Source organism: Neopsephotus bourkii, unplaced genomic scaffold, assembly GCF_033783945.1.
Source record: "Neopsephotus bourkii isolate Nb327-2 ecotype Australia unplaced genomic scaffold, CSIRO-AGI_Nbou_v1 NB_360, whole genome shotgun sequence".
NCBI lineage: Eukaryota > Metazoa > Chordata > Aves > Psittaciformes > Psittacidae > Neopsephotus > Neopsephotus bourkii.
In genome coordinates this window covers 953276-963913 of record NW_026900866.1, presented here as the reverse complement: position 1 = coordinate 963913, position 10638 = coordinate 953276, and positions in this window count along the sequence as shown.

Genomic DNA, 10638 nt, shown 5'->3' with positions numbered 1-10638 from the left:
GGACATGTCCTTCTTCCAGAAAGGAGGTATTTCATCTGAGCTATTACTTTATTTTCTCAACAATAGGCATGTCAGGTAGTTCAGTCCTCCGACTGCTCCTAGGAACAGAAACATACTATTTCTTTCCCCCCTCTGTGCAGGTTGTTTACATAAGAATCAGTGGATCATGACTCGAAATTTTAACCTCTGTAACCCAGAAAAGAAAACACAGTATTGACAGCTACATGCTTGGAGTTGCATCACTATTAATCACCTGTAGCTACTACCATCTGAAAATCAATTCTGTAGTTATTCATGGCTGCTTTGTGCTGGACAGTGTATAAACACAAGTAAGAGAGAATCCTTTTTTCATGAGTTGCAATAAAAACAGACAAGCTACACAAAGCATGGAAGAAAGTAAAACTGTGAAACGCCTTGGCATATACAAACCCTTCGTGCCTCTCACTTCTGTAAAATGGAGTAATGGTGTTATCTTCTAACTTTGATTTAGACTGCAACCCCACCACAACAGGGATGAGGTTCTAATTGTGGGGTTTTGTTCTTCTGTGCTTCTACCATGTCAAGCATAAGATGCCCTGTTTTTGAGTAAGAGCTAGGGCTACCACTGCAAAAAACCAAAGTGTGTGCTGAGGGGAGTGTATATTTTCAGCTCAAGGATAAGCATGAGATATGATGGCACATGATCTGTGTGATGCTGATTGCTACCTCTCATTGCTTCATTTGTTTTACATTTGCAAATGTGTCCCACTGCCTTGACATGTGCTTACACAGACGCAGATGGAAGCTACAAGTGCCATTCATACTGCAATATAATTCAAGTCTTTTGTAATGAAATACCAGTTCCTGAGCTTGATCCCTAAATTATAGAAGAATTAAGAAAAGCCTTTATAAGTTTTCTACTGCCTTTTTAAGCAGAAGTGTATTTAAATCACTGCTTTATAGAATTGACCCTTGTGCCTGGTGCGTTCTTTGGTTTTGAGGTGTTTTTTTTTTTTTGCCAAGACTGAAAACATCTGTGTGTAAGAATCTGTTTGAATTTTTCACAAAATAAAGCTAATCTGAATCCCTTCCCCACCCAAGCTGATTCTGAAGTTTTACTCATATATATATATATATATATATCACTATAAAATGTTCAGGTGACTTCTATCCATAACAAAAACTTCAGTGAGCTTCTTTTGCCAGTATTTGAAAACTAAGGAACTCTTCAATGAACAGCATCATGTAGCAGCCTGGACAGGCTAACATTCAAACAGCCCATAGCCTTGCTAAATGTAAACTCAGTATGTCATTAAGCTGTGATCCTAGAAATATGAATACCTGCAGAAGGGGAGGCTGGACTATAGATGCAGCCCAGAGGAAAGTTGTGGAAAAACTCTAGCCCTAGAGCCCCCTATGCTCCCTGCAGCATTGAGGGAGATCTTTATCTGTAGGTTGGAGCTATTGGGAGCAAGCAGGAGGCTGTTCCTTTCCTTCATCAGACGCAGCAGTGACTCCTTTGCTTTAAACCTTGTTTAGTGTCTTGTCCCCTTGCTCTATCTCTTCATCACGCAGGGTCTAGCTGAGAGGGATCAGTAGCTTAACAATGCACTGGTCCCTCATGCGGAACTCCATGCACTTGATGGGAATTTTGCCATTAATTTAATAAAAATTAAATTTCTCCACCACATGTTTCTGTAGTCCCTCTGAATAATTGGAGCTATTCATTTACTGCACTGGTGTAAAGAGCCTGTTGTTCAGAATGGGGCAGTGGCTTTCCTATCTCATCTTCAGCAATGGTGATGAGAGAGTAATTGTGGTAGCAGTAGACAACAGTACCTATTTTTGCAGAGATGACTGGCCAGGCTGGGTGTAAACTGAGCTTTGCTTATTTCCTCCCCACCTGGGTTCCTGCTGTTACTGGACTTTTAATTTATTTTGTTGGTTTAAATTTGTAATAAAGATGTGGCTTAATTTCACATGCCTGGAGATCATTAAAGGACAGCTGCTCTTCACCACTTCCCTTCAGCAGAAAAATGTGGTTTTGTTATTTTTGTATTCGTTTTCCCTCATTGGTTTTGTATTTATCAGTTTTCTCTAATTAAAAAAAAAAAAACCTAATAGATGAATGGATGTTATTTCTGAAAAGAGAAAGCCCCCAGTACAGACAATCAGTGTCATTTTGCTGACAGGATGCTTTGCTTTTGAGAAAATCTGGCGTTTGAGCTTTTCCTTGGCTTTTGAGAGGAGCCAAATGCATTATTCACTCGGCCTCTGTGTTCCTGTGGCTCCATTTGCAAAAGAATAGCAGGAAGGATGTACAGTGCCTACTTTTTTCTTGCACTTTGGACACAAAAGAAGGGGTGTTGCTTTGATTAATTATAAGCCACTGAGGAGACAGAAGGCAGCAAAATGGAAATGAACTCTCTCCCAGCTACTTTCCCTCTTTGCCATCACTCGTGAATAATGGTTTATGACACCCAAAATGCTGTCTCTTGAGCACTGGTATTGTGTAAGCTTTCATTGGTGAGCTGAGGGCATACCTGGGATTTTGGACATGCATTTTTAGGAATGGAGAAACCTCCCCATGGGCTTGAACATTAAATGAATGTGGTGGTTGTTTCTGTGGTGGTACCAGAGGCACCACTTTAGGTGTTAGATGATGGAACACCTGCAGTGGATACCTGTGCATGCAATTCTGCAGGAGCAGGTTTTGAAACCTGAGCTGCTGAGCGTGATCTTACCGCAGTTTAGTGTTGAAAGCCTTGTTTTTCTTGCCTGAGACTCATTCCCTTGAAGCTGCAAGGCTCTAGCTGGTATAAACAGCTATCCCTGAATGCTATTGGCTGTCTGACTTAAGGTTTGACTTTCTTTTCCCCAGTTCCCAGTCTGACAAAGATTGGAGGATAGTGGAGGTGTATGGCAGAACCAACAGGATGAAAAGCACCTCTTCTTGCTCAGGCGTAAGTTAGGATTGAGGCTGTTGGAGGCTGCATCCCTGTGATCCAAGCTCTTGGGAAGGTGGTTGTAAAGAAGGAGAAATGGGATTCACAGACAGAAAAGCCTCAGATTCTCAGGAGAGAAAAGTAGAGAAATAAGTTTCTCATGTCCTGTCTTCTAAGAGTGAGGTGGTGCAGAGATCAGTGGGTGAGGAGTGGTGTAAAGTGTGGTAAAATAATACAGGACAGGTGAGAATTACATACAATATCTGCTGTACCTCTGTATCTCTTGGCTCACAACAGTGAGGTTGTGGGTTTGATTTTGTTTGGTTGGTGTTTTTTAAAACAAAAAGAGCTCCATAGCTTTATTTTTCCATACCCATATTCATCCTGTGACATTACCAGGGATTGTAGACTTCTGATTTTCTCTCCTATACATTTTCCAAGTTCTTTGCCAATATTAAATCTGCTATTTTTACTACTTGTCCAACAGCAAAGAAAATTCACTTCACTTCTCTTAGCATATATTTAACCATAAATACTTCCTTGCAGTATAATGATGACAAGCAATGCATTATCATGAAAATCAAATCACATTAGATACCAGAGATAGTTACCTGCAAAGGCATATACAATACATTGCAGAATGTGTAAAAGAAGTGACAAAGACACACTGGTAAAGATGTAAAAAAACCCCAAAACCTCACTTCAGTGCATGATATCTGCTGAGGCAGTATTGATACTAATGCCTGCGTTTCTGAAAGTCCCTAACTGAAAAGGTAAAATTTGTGTGCATTTTAAACACCTGGTATAGGGAGGGACACCTTCTGCCCAGTCCTCATGGCTGTTTCTCTTCTGCACACAATATCTGTGCAAGAGAGAACTCTGCCTTGACACAGAGGTGAATCTCGGCCTCAGCTAGTTCACAACCTGCCTGATTGGGCCTGGTCTGCTTGAGTTGTGGTTTGCAGTGTGAGGACTGTTCAGCCTGGGGCTGCCCGAGCACAAATACCAGACGGGTGGTGAACCTGGGATTTGCAGTAGTGGAAATGGAAGGCCATAGGATGTTGCAGCTGGTATGACTTGAGTCATGGCTTTATTTTCGTGTTGGACTGGGATACGAGTAAGGACATTACACAGTTTAAAGCTATCAGCCAATGGTAGTGGGGAGGTGCTGTCAAATCCAGGATCCTTAGCACTTCCGTAAGGCTAAATGGTCCCTTTGCAGCATTGGGTTCTGTTCTGTGTCTGCTTAGGCACCACCAGAAGCAGCCCCAGCTTCTCCCTGCCCCAAACGCATCTCCAGCATGTGCCAGCACAGACATACCTGGAAGCCATCTTGGGAAACTGATCCAGATGAAACCAGTTCAACAAATACTGCCCACATGCTTAGCTTTTGATGAGATTTGCTTCCCAGTTCTGGTTTGCTGTGTGGCCTCCTGGTTAGTTGTGCCAATCTCAATGTGGGGTGAGCCACTGGCCAGAGTCAGGCTGTGTATTCAGGACCAACATGGACTTACACTGTGCTCAGGATACTTGTGAAACTAGGCTTTAGACTTGCTGAACTGTGGTTTTTCTCTTTTGTAGTTAAGTGTTCACTTCTTCAGTATTCAGGGAATTGGTCTAAGTGGCTCTCAACCAGGCAGTGAAGTTCATTGCAGCCTTAAGCCTACAGGTTTATTAAACACCAGTAGAGGTTTTCATTGCCCCAGATCAATTAGATCCAGCTAAAAGTTAAAACACAGGGAATTACACTAAAATAAACATGTTCCTCTAATTTTTTATGTGGGTTATTAATTGTTGGTGGACAGAGTGGCAAGAGAAAGTGGTGTGGAGCAGTCCCTCTGAGAGACAGTCATTCTAGTGTCTAGAGGACCTTGACAAGTAAATATAAATATATATATGTATCTATTTACAAAGTCCTGTTATATTAATGGTGGTTCGCTTCCAGTTGTAACTCAGCACTTGCCCTGTTATTTCGCACTTTCACTTTTGGGGACTCAGACACACAAATCCAAAAAGCCAGCAAAATAAAACTGGGCAGTGGACCTAGAATGTGTTAGATCAATGCAGACACCATGAAAAAATAACCAGGACATGCCTTTCTGGCTTTTGATGTAGCCATGGCTGTTGCTGAAGCTAACAGATGCAAACGCTAACTGCCAGATATCCAGCATGTGTGCCAATGCTGACAACCCTGCCAGATGCCTGGCAGCTGGTCTTGCCTCAACTCCAGTGACTCTCTTGTGTATAGATTGTCTTTTGAACAACAACAAAAAACTGGTTCTCTGAGCTATCTTATGAGAGCATCTTCCCTAAATACAATAAATATATTTTTTTTTAAGTCAATAATCTACTGAGCTCATGTTAGAAGGACAAAGGATGCTGAGTCTTGATAATCTTTATCCAGTATAAGTTAATTTTTTTAGGGTGAAGCTTAGTTGTAGTTCAGAGTGTAAATGATCATTCTGTCCCTTATAGCAGCAGTTGTTATAGCTAAGCCAACTGGGCAGGTTGGAGACAAAAAAATGTTTGAATTTCTATAAACAAAGCTTGTGCTGTTCCAGGCTATGATGCTGAAAGGCAATAAATATTTTTCTACCAAATGTGGTTTTATCTGGCCAGAATAACCAGTTGTGGCAGGAAAATGATGCTAAATATATTAATAGTCTTCTCTAGCTGTGATATTCTGGGAAAAATTAACTGAGATAGCTAGAAAAAGTTAAATTCACCTCAATTCTTTACATTGATTTCCTGTGTAAGTTTCAGTTTATGACAGTTCAATCAGATGACCTGAAATAATAATAATAGTTTAAAAAAAACCCTGTAGAAGTACAGCTGAGGTTAAGGTAGAAGTATTCCTTCAAGAGGGGTATATACCATGATCCTACAAGGAACAACATCTCCCAAGGTATCATTAACTTGATGCTGGTATTTTTTAACCATTCCATGCTGCAGCTTGTGCTAATGATTTTCAGGAAACACCATTTCTTTCTGTTCAGTTCCCAGGGCAGGTGAGTTGGTTGACTTGCAGCTCTTTGTGTGTGAGCTACACTTCCAGGTTCTTTAAGGTCAGATTTCATTTTGGCCATCATTAAATGAATGAGACTGTGATCTCCAAGTGATGTTCTGAGATGTCCCTTGAAGAATGGGAATCACCACAGTTTGCATCTGCAGATCTTATATTTGATCTTTGGCACTTTGGGAGAATTAGTGGTTTTTGCTGTGTGTAGCGTCTCAAACCCTCCACTTCCTTCTGTGGGCTTATCGTCGGCACACGCACAAGATGAAATCAGATGAGCTTTATTTGCAGTCTGAAGTATTTTGTTACCTTATATGTTTCTTGCTTATAGTTTTTTCCAAATACGGACACCAATGCTACAACTGAATTCTTTTGGCCAGACATCCAAGAGTAGTGTGATTACCTCTGTAAGTACAGGGGGCTCATTATAAGGGTCATAAATCTACAAACTTACATAGGTTTGGTGCAGATCACGAGTAAGTGCACCATTTTTGGAACAAACAGTGCTATACAGTAATTTATAAAGAAAAATCAGAAAATGAATGCACTTTTCCACTTCTAGTTTCATGTGTGAATTCAGTTCTGCTTTATCTGCTGAAAACCTCTTTCTTACCCCCTCCTTTGTTTTTCAACTTTGGATTTAGCCAGACTATATCATACCACTGCTCTAGTGTTTCTGAACCACCTTTTCTTACTTTAGGAGCTATGGGGAGGAATGCTCTGAAAAGTCAATTGTTAGTAATATTCTTTCTATTTATATGAATCTCTTTCAGGTAAAGGTAACTGTAACACTCTGGTTGCTCTGTGTTTGAAATAGTCTGTCAAAACCACCATTTACTCTTTAATCCAAGTTACCAAATACTCTCAAAATGAAAGAGCTTATTCAAGGCTGTGGTCCTGCCAAGCCATAGCCATGTGTGTTTCCCAGGACTTTATTTACGAATGAATTCTGCCTTCCTAGACTTGTGAGAGATTCAAGGATATGAAGTTTTCAGAAAGGATGAAAGGAATCACTTATTTGCTTGCCCTATGAAGAACTGTTTAGCAAGATCATTGTGAGGTGTTTTGCATGTTGAATAAAGACTGAAAAGGAGCTTATTTACCCCTAAAGTGAAGTATGTTGTAAAACTGGAAAATATATAACTCTGCTGCCCTAGAGCTTTGGCAAGTCTGCTGACGTGCTTAAGAAAAGTTACAAGGCAGGATTGGGTCTTGATTAGCCTGGCTCCTTGTGCCTACCACAATTTATATGTTGTTTTAACCATATAAGGCTCTTTTAAATTTTATATTTTGAAGTGCTAATAATCTTTCTTTTTTGAGTCCCTTTATGTGAAGCACAGGAGAAGACAGATAAGACATGAGTGAAGCCACTATTTAAGTGATATGAAATTATCTGTTACTTGTTCTGTTTGTGCATAAGGGTGTACAGAGGTAACAAGCCCGTATCTTGATATGTGATTGTACTGGTAGATGCTGAAGCAAGGCTCAGATTTCTAAGCCCATTACTGCTGACATGCAGCACTAATGGATAGACTCTGGAGTTCCTCTTATCTGATATTTCCCTTCCTGGTTTTCCTTCACTTTATTGCTGTGTTAAGACTCTCCTTCCTGTAGTAAAAATCCTGGTAGGAGCCTGGGGTTACCCCATATGGCAGGATGAATCCCTTCTAGTTGCCTCCACAGTGCCCAGCCTTCTCTCTGTTGCCATCCTGTCATCAGGTAGATTGCCTGGTTAAGCTGAGCAGCAGGTACTGGTCCTGTCATTTCTTCCAGCAGTAGTCACCTAGCATCCACCTGTGGAAGATTTTATCCCGCCTCTATACTGATGAAGCATAAGGGAATGGTGATCAAGTATTTCAGCATTCATCTATCTCCTGGTACTAGGAACAGTCTCCTCAATTGTCTTCTTATGAAGGTTGCCTGTCCACTGCAGTGAGGGCTGGAAACCTTCTCAGGGGAAGAATGACAGTGAAAAGCTGCATCTGTCTTTGGAGCAGATAAAGGAGTGTTTTGGGCTCACTGCAAGAGCAGGTTCTTCTGAATTCTGAAAACTTGGTGACGAATCAGGTGTCTTAGTCTGTGCATTGGAACCAGGGCTGAGATTGGGAAGGTTTAGGCAATCAGCCAGGATATAAAGAGTAAGGTATATTCTCCCAAGCAAAGAAAGAGCAGGGACAAGTGAGGGAAGTGGTAGGACTCACCTAGACATGCCATCCCAGCTCCCTGCATAAAATCAGGTACAGAGATTTGTGTGTCTGAAGGAAGTGGAGAAACTGCTGCCTAAGAAATGAATGCCTAAATGAAATGTTCATTTTCCACTGCCTGCCTAAAACTGCCATTTATATGGACTTACACCCCAAAGGAAGGTTTCCAGGATGGTGTCTTATGGTCCAGGTTTTTTGGGAGGAACTTGATGTGCAGTGGAAATGCTTCGTGAGGGATGCATCTGTGACCATGGAACCAGCCCAAAGGCTGTTGCACTATTTTATTCTGAGCGCTGGCTTATTGCTGTCAACCTTGACACAGACCTCTGGTGGACATGGATGCTGTGGGTAGTATAGCACATTGGTCTGGAAGAGAACAGAAGGCCACTTTGATCTGCAGGGGAAAGAGGGGCCTGAGCATGAATAGATGTGGGGGCATTGGGAGCCCCTTTATGATAACCCTGTCTCCCCAAGGAAATGAAGCTCTTGTCTAGGCTGTCTGTCTTCATGGACTCAAATGCAGTCGCTGGTACTCCAGCAGGGACACATCCCCTGGAGGAAGCTATTTAACAGCAAATTGGCCTAGCAATTTTTAGTGATGACCTTATGTTAATTACAAGTTGCTATATTAGTAAGTCCCTTCTGAAGGCCAGCTGTTGTGTTGACATTAACTCCCAGACTCAACTGCTTGTTTACTAAGTCCCAGGGCAATTAAACCTTCCTCCAAGCCCCCCTCCCTCCCCCCCTTCACAGTTTTTATTCAGCTCAGCATGGCCAGGTGATGAATCCTTTCCCCTCTCCCTTTTCACAGTATCTTCCTGCCTAGCTGCTTGAATGGACCATGTCTGATAGACTTATTGCAAAGTCCTGGCTGTCTGCTTTCTTTACTGCAGGATGTTGGCACCCCTGTCCTGGGCCAGCACTCTGAGAGGTGTTGTACAAAGGGAAAACTGGCAGTCCCTCCACTAAGGGTCTTGGTTTTAGTGAAGTCTTGGTGTTCATTCCAGAAACTCTTAAAAAACGGAAAATATTGTTTTGGAACAGCAATAGTCATATTTGGAATAGGTCACATTTGGAACAGGCCTCCCATAATACATTACGGGACTGGACACTGAGAAGGAAAAACTTAGGTCTCAGAGTCAAAACCATTTGAGGTATGCTGTTCCCACAGCAGCTGGTAGCCACTGTACCTACTGGGGACAGCATACCCCTTTGATCGGGCAGTGGTGCAGTACAGAGCTGTTCCCTGCAGGTCCACGTCCTCTGCTCTGGGGGAAATTGGGTCCCAGTTGGAGACCCAGCAGTTGGCAGCACTGTGTGCCCAACAGATGACACAGCTTCAGAACTGAGTGAACTTTCAGTGCTCCTTAAGACTGCAGTGTGAATGGGCAGCAAATGGGGCTAGAAGCTGCCATTCCCTGTTGGTGTTACAGAGCCCAGCTGCTTTGGAGTCTCCTGGTATCTCTGGATGCTGCTGAGAAAGGCTGACTCCTCATTAGGAGTTTCACTTGGGCTCAGGCAAGAGCGTGGGTTTAACTCTCAGAAGTAGTAGCTTACACAGGTGTTTGTATAGAAGGATGCAGACAGTATGAGGCTCAGCAGCAGCTCCCCTGGAGCTTCTACTCGGACAGGGCTGCAGTGGTGCTTCAGTTCACAGAGCAAACTTCTCGGCACGTGGAGGAGAAGGCAGCTGGGACAAGTCTGTCTGGATGTACCAGCGATAAATCATAACCAATCAACCTGATTAATTTCTTTGAAATGAATGGACTTGTGAATGAAAGGAAAGTAGTCATTAATATAAACTTTAGCGAGGCTTACAACTCTGTCTTGTAGTGTTCTTTTATTCAAGTTAGGGTGAATATCTAGATGAGCAACTGTCTGGTTGGATGATCAGCCCCAGGGGTAAAGGTTAATGGGTGGTACACTGCAAGGATGCCAGTGACAACTGTAACTCAGCCAGGGTCTGCCCTGGGGCCTCTCCTGTTTGTCATAGAATCTTAGAGTCATAGAATGGTTTGGATTGGAAACGACCTTAAGATCATCCAGTTCCAACCCCTCTGCAGGGGCATCTCACACTAAAACATGTCACCTAAGGCTCTGTCCAACCTGGCTTTGAACACCGCCAGGGATGGAGCATTCACAACTTCCTTGGGCAGTCCGTTCCAGTGCATCACTACCCTCACACTAAAGAACTTCTTCCTTATATCTAACCTGAACTTCCCCTGTTTCAGTTTGAACCCATCACCCCTTGTCCTGTTGCTACAGCCCTTAATGAAGAGTCCCTCTCCAGCATCCTTGTAGCCCCTTTCAGATACTGGAAGCTGCTCTGAGGTCTCCACACATCTTCTGTTCTCCAGGCTGAACATCATCTTTATTAGTGACCTAGGGTAGGTGACAAAGTATGCTCTCATTGGGCTTGTTGATGACCAGACAGTGTACTTAAGGGCAGGCCTGCTGTATAGTGGGACCTGGGCAAGCTGGAGGGATGTGCCTG